Genomic DNA, 6,850 nt, shown 5'->3' with positions numbered 1-6,850 from the left:
AGAAGAAGAGAGGAGAGGAGAGGAGAGGATAGAGAGGAGAGGAGAGGAGAGGATAGGATAGGATAGGATAGGATAGGATAGGAGAGGAGAGGAGAGGAGAGGATAGGAGAGAGAGAGGAGAGGAGAGGAGAGGAGAAGATAGGAGAGGAGAGGAGAGGAGAGGAGAGGAGAGGAGAGGAGAGGAGAGGAGAGGATAGAAGAAGAGAGGAGAGGAGAGGAGAGGATAGGAGAGGATAGGATAGGATAGGATAGGAGAGGAGAGGATAGGATAGGATAGGATAGGATAGGATAGGAAAACAAAGGGTAGGAGAGGACAGAGAATAGGACAGAGCAGGAAAGGATAGGATAGAATAAAATAAATCTTTCTTCTTCACCTCAACAGAGAAATCAGCATTCCTTTCTTTTATCTTTCCCCAGGCTTCCTAATCTGTTCCAGGACTCAGATCAACATCTAAGCCAATAATCAAAATCAATCAATCAACAAGCATATGTTGATTGTTTTCTATGTACCAGACACTGTGATAAGTGGGGATATAAAAATAAAAGGGCAAACAATCCCTGCTCTCAAGGACTTTAATATCTAACTGGGTGAGAGACTATGTATACACACTGGCATATATACGTCAGGTGTGCCTCTGTCTCAGGAGTATGAAAAGTTGGGATAATCTTTCAAACAAACCTGTAAGCCTAAAATCCAAGCTGATTGAATTATTAGAGAAGAGCGGCATTGGGAAGACCAAAAGATCTGGAGATGAGCTACTGAGGGAAAGGCAGGTATAGAGTCAGGCATTAATAATAATAATAACATTTATGTAATACTTTAAAATTTGCAAAGTGTTAAAATAAATATAACTGTCATAGCAACCTTATGAGGTAGGTGTTATTATTATCACCATTTTATTAATGAACTAATGAGAAAATTGTGGCAAACAAAGGTTAAATGACTTGTTTGGGGTCATATAACTAGAAAGTGTCTGAGGTAGGATTTGAACTTGCTTCTTCCTGATTATTTCCACACTGAGTCATCCACCTGCCTAACTAGATCATAAATTCCTAATAGGTAGGGGAAAATATCTTATTTCCTCCTCATAAAGCTTTGCACACAGTGGTCTATTAACTGACATTCAAGAGCTCTCAGCATCATTGAAATGCTATATGCACAAGTGTTCGAGGCCGGGATCTAGCTGTGAGACCCAGAGTTATTCATTTAATCTCCATTGCTTCCATTCCCTTATCTGTAAATATGTGTCTTCCCTACCTCACAGAATTGTGGTGAGGAAAGCACATTGTAAATCTTAAATAATTATGGAAAAATGAAATTTGATTGTTAATAAAATCTAAAAGAAGATATTTTTATAGAGAAATCAACTAGTCATTGTAGGCTCCAGATTAATTCAACAGAACGAATATTTTCCAATCTTTGTTCAGACTTTGATATACTTGTGAACATAGGAGTCAATCTGAGGAGTGTATATTTCTGTCCTGCTGGAGAATAACCATCCATCCATTCATCTATCGCTTCATCCATCCATCCATCCATCTATCCTACACTCCATATCCTGAATCCCCTTAGATAGGATGAGGTCAAAGTTGTTATCTCATCAAATGCTTTCGTTAACACAAAGCCAGTGGAAACAGAAAATAAAATCATTTATTTACTTTACAAATATTTAAATGCAACACATCCTTAGATTCTTCTTCTCTTACACAGTAATTGTTTCATTGTGGGATCTGTCTAAAAAATCTTGAAATGTGGACTAGGAAGACCCTAAATATTCTTTTCAGCTCTAAAGTTCAAGCACTCTTTATACTTCCAAACCTTTTTCATATATCTATCACATACATCCCATCTTTTCTCCTTTCCCTATAATGCCTAGCATTATCTTTCATTCCTGGAATGCTATACAGTGGAAAGAGTGATGAATTTGGAGGAATTAAGTTTGAAATCTAGCTCTGCCATTGATTAATCATATCAAATCTCAACCCATTCTGATCCTTGGTTTCTTTACTTCTAACTAGACTAGATGAGATGATTTCTAAGGTCCCTATAAGCTTGAAATCTATGAGCCTAATATGTAATATAGATTCTTATAACCTTTTTGCGTATAAATGATCCTGATTATTTTTTAAAAAATGTCCAAGGAAAGTGAAAAATCCAGGAGATCACAGTATGTAAAAGAAACATTGGTGACATAGTTACCTCTAGAATAAACTCATCTGTTTGACATTTAAAGCCCTTCAACACCTGACATTAACCTCTTCTTTGTAGTCATATTATATACAACTCCTTTAATCCACTTCAGTCAAATTGTGTTTGCATGCACCATACACATGACTATCAATCCCTCAACTATAATATCTTTGTATAGTCTGTCCTCACGCCTGGAATGCACTCCCGCTTCATCTCATTTTAGGATCTCTCACTTCCTTTGAAATTAACCTTTAGCACTGCTTCCTAATGAGAAATTTCCTGATCCCTCTGGGCTGCTGGTGCCCCACCTCTCTTACCTTTCTTTGTTTTGCATTTTTGTATGTACATATTATCTCACTTGAGAATCTATAAAATCCTTGAAGGCAGGAGCATCTCTTTTTGATATTCCTAATCCCAGCACCTAGCACAGTGCCCTTGCAAACAGTTTATACTTAATAAATACATTTTGGTTGGTTGATGATATGCCAATTTCTCATCCCAGAGTTAGAAATTAACCTCCCAGACTTTAAAATTGAATCCTTGAAAATTCACAAACTGTCTTAAACTCCAGGAACTTTTAAAAGAGTAGAGAAAAGTCATTAATAATTCCTTATGAATATACTCTAATGACTGTTTTAGGAAACTTTGGGAGTGTTCACCACATATGAAAAAGTCTTTATTAATGTTGTTGTGAATACATATTCATATTAATCCTTGTTCTGCCCTATTAAAATATGGGAAAAATCTCTAATTTGATTGATTGCAGCAATCTTTCAATCTCTTACATTCCTGACATTTCTCCAGAAATACCAAATCTGATCCTCAGGCTATTCCATTATAAGCTATATTCTATTCTTAACTTTCAGGAAGCATTATCCCATTTTATTGAAGAAAGAGATGCATAAGAGGGTTACTCATACAGAGTCAGGTAGGGACAGCCCATGAAAGCTAGTGACCATGGGATGACATCTCTGAAGTTCAAGATATCATCAGAGCCTCCTGGGGTTGGCCAAGAGCTATTCCATCATGTATGCCTCATCTCTACAAGGTAGGATATGTATAAAAGCTCTCATTGCAAACTCCCTCTTCAGTCTACGCAATTTCTGTCACTGGATCCATTTAGAAGAAAGAGGTGAGTTATCTTCAGGACAATAGTCCTGTCTAGAATTTTGCTCTAGCTTCTAAGAGTCCATGGAAAGGTGGTTGTATTTTAGGTTAAAGAACTTTGTAAGTTCTTTGAAATACCTGGAAGCTTGATTTTCTAGGAACTCTTTGTAGAGTTAGAGTGGGTAGAGCAGACTGGAGAGATGTTCCCAATGGAGCTGCAGTTCTCCTTTGAGTATTTAGCTTTTTCTTGAAATAGAGCTAAAACAGAACTAAGAATGTTAAGGAGAGGTCTAGAGTAGGCTGAGAATCATCATGAAGAAGGAAAAATAACCATTTGTCAGGGATATTACAAAAGGGATTCTTGGGAAAATTCAGATTTTCCTAGATAACTTCTGAGAGCCTTTCCAATTAAGTTTCTGGAGCAGAAGGCACTAGTTGTGAGAAAAGAAGGGGCAAAAGAAAAACAGAAAACAAAGAAGTAGAGATCTAAGAATCAGAAGAATTGTATTACAAATTAAGATTAGGAACAAGTTTCTCTATTGTAGAGAAGTTACCTTTAAATCTCTCCGAGGATGTAGGATAAATTACATGGATCCCAAGGTAGGGGTAGAGGTGGGGGAACTTGAGAGTCTTTAGAAGGTTAGGAAGGAGGAGCTTCTGGTCATTTTGGTCATTAGTTATAGGCTGCTGTGCCTGTAGAATTGGGGATGGGGAGCTTCACCTCAGGATACTGAGGCAAGGGAAGAGTAGCAATGGTGGAGTCTTTGGAACCTCTGTTCCAGAGCTTGACCTGGGGAATAGGAAGTAGAAATTCTGACTTCAGCTCTCTCCTATTTTGAGACCAGATGTTCTATACTATTCTATACTATATAGTAGGGTTTTTGTGGTGCTTCCTTGAAGCCAATACTGCAGAAGAACATGGGAGTGAAAGAAGGTGAAGAGGGTTACTCATAGATATCCATTTGCATCGTACTAGAGATTGGACTTGTGATTTTCCTGGTCCAAGGAACTTCTTGCCGAGGAAAATCTCTTCTCTGCAATTCTTAATGAGTTGCAGGGTCTCACATCTACTATGTGTTAGAAGCAAGACTGGAACCCAGGTACTCCTGGGTCGAGATAGATTTTTTTATCTACTATATCATACTGCATCTCTCTGTTTGTATGAAGAATATAATTCTTGAATTATATTCAATTAGTCTGATTTCTCTCCATCCTAGAGAGTTTGCCTCTTCTACCATTATTTGTCTGAGATAAAAAGGCAGTGAGGAGGTGCCATGGTTCAGAGAGTGCCAAGCCTGCAGTCAAGAAGATTCATTTTCCTGAGTTCAAATCTTGCCTCAGCTACTGACTAACCATGTGACCCTGGGCATGTTTGTCTCAGTTACCTCCTCTGTAAACTGAGATGGAGAAGAAAATGGCAAATCGCTCCAGTCAGTATCTTTGTCAAGAAAACTCCAAATGGGGTCACAAAGTACCAGAATGATTGAATAACAAAATTTGAATCTAAAAAGACACATGATGATTCCTTTGATCTATATAGGATTTTTTCCCCCTGAGGCAATTGGGGTTAAGTGACTTGCCCAGGGTCACACAGCTAGGAAGTGTTAAGTATCTGAGTCCAGATTTGAACTCAGGTCCTCCTGACTTCAGGGCTGGTGCTCTATCCACTGCATCACCTAGTTGCCCCTTGGTCTATGTTTTAAAAAACAAGTGAGGTATATATTTATTGAACTCTAAGACTTCTGTATTTTCTTTTAGGTTCTCTGAGCTCCTGCAAAGATGAACTGCCAGCAGAGCCAGCAGCAGTGCCAGCCCCCTCCCAAATGCCAGACCCCCAAATGCCCTCCCAAGAATCCTCCCCAGGTCCCTGCTCCAATTCCTGATCCATGCCCACCCCCAGAGCCTTCCTGCTGTGAACCAAGCAGCGGAGAATGCTGTGGTCCAAGCTCAGGAACCTGCTGTGGGCCCAGCTCTGGAGGATGCTGTAATTCTGGTGCTGGCACAGGGGGTGGCTGTTGCCTATTTTCCCACCGGCCCCGGAGGTTCCCCCGATTCTGGAATACTGGATCCAGCAGCAGCTGCTGTAACAGCGGAGGCAATCAATCAGGCTCTGGGGACTGTTGCTAACCCTGTCCCCTTGTCCCACCCAAGGGGTGGAAGAACCACATTGGCAGAATCTTCAGCATGGAAGAACCAAAAGCCAGCATCCTTGCCCCAATCTGCAGCTTTCCTTCCCACCTCACTCCTCCTGGAGCTGCTGAAATGTTCCAGGAAAGGATTTTCAGCTAAGCTGTATCTATCATGAAGATCCCTAGTTTCCCACGTACCTACCTGCCTTCTAACCTAATAACCCTTTATCTTGCCTCTGTAAACCTGGGCTCTGGATTATTTTAACTCTCAGCTGGCTCTCTCTCTGAAGGATAATAAAATTCAATGCTCCCTGACTGAATCAGTAGTTTCTTGTCTTTCCTTCCCATTCATTCCTCAATCTCTAATTCACCTTTGGTTTTTTTTTTTGGGGGGGGGACCTTTAAGAGAGAACAGACACAGAGAGCAGGTCAAGTATTACTTTGATACTATGGGGATCATGACAGCCACAGTGGGTGTGTGGGCTTGGAGGGGGGGGTAGGGAGTGGAAAGTGTCTCCCCTGCTGGGTCTGTGTAAGGTGGGGTGTGGATCTCGATAATCTACAGTTAGATCTCTATAGTTAGCACCATTTTGGTCCAAACTGATGGGGATTTATCCCCTTCCTGTTCTGTTCCAGCTGTTCCAAAGGGATGCTCTAAAACAGACTGTCCAGGGAAGCTCTAAGAGATTGAGGCTTTTAGGCTTTCTGTTCATAGGGAAGTCAAGTTTCTATCTCTGAAGTGTCTGAACCTTGGGACCACATTTGGGGCCCTGTTTCCTTCCTCCATCCAAACATTTAGTTAACTTTCCTATTCATATTACTTATACTCCAGTCATTGTCATCCTCTTCCTTCTTCTTCCCCAGCCTCTGGCTACCCCAATATATATGGACTGAGAACAAGGTCTCCAGTCACTTAACATTCACCATTTCTCAACCATGCCCCTGTGGGCGAATTCTGTCCCTTTTCCAACTTTAAGTTCGGTATTGTCTCCTCCAGTGGTGAAGGGAAAGAAATGAGCATTTATTCGATGTTCACCATGTGCAAGAACACTGGGCTATGTGTTTTACAAATATTATCTTTCCTATAGGAGAATTATCATGTGTTGATGGAAGGGATTCTTCCATTTATATCCCTGGGACTTAGCACATAGAAAATGCGCTCTTTGTCTTTCTGTCTCTGCCTTTCTCATTTTCTGTTTATATCTACATACAACGCTTAGCCCAAAGATGGGAAATACTGAGGTAAGGCAATAGACTCACTTGAAGAGCTGGAGTTAATATTATATAGATTCACAAACACATACACATTTCTTAGCTTGTTATCAAAGTAATAAATATATTTACTTAGCAAGGGGTTATCCCGAACATAGGTACCACATTATGGATAGGCAAAGTAGTTGACCATGTTCCAAGTGTCATAAGG

At 40.2% G+C, this 6,850-nt stretch overlaps 1 long non-coding RNA gene across 2 annotated transcripts; it reads left to right on the top strand.

Moving 5' to 3' along the window:
* Positions 1-3,108: 3,108 nt before the first annotated feature.
* Positions 3,109-5,747, top strand: LOC127559915 (uncharacterized). 2 transcript variants are annotated; one of them, XR_007953227.1, is made up of 2 exons: positions 3,109-3,239; positions 5,057-5,747. It is a non-coding gene; the product is annotated as an uncharacterized LOC127559915 (long non-coding RNA). The 2 variants fall into 2 exon arrangements; XR_007953228.1 differs by having other exon boundaries at positions 3,225-3,323.
* The last annotated feature ends 1,103 nt before the right edge of the window (positions 5,748-6,850 follow it).

Source organism: Antechinus flavipes, chromosome 4 (assembly GCF_016432865.1).
Source record: "Antechinus flavipes isolate AdamAnt ecotype Samford, QLD, Australia chromosome 4, AdamAnt_v2, whole genome shotgun sequence".
Taxonomy (NCBI): domain Eukaryota; kingdom Metazoa; phylum Chordata; class Mammalia; order Dasyuromorphia; family Dasyuridae; genus Antechinus; species Antechinus flavipes.
Note: the sequence above shows the minus strand (reverse complement) of the source record. Positions and strands in the feature narration are given on the sequence as shown.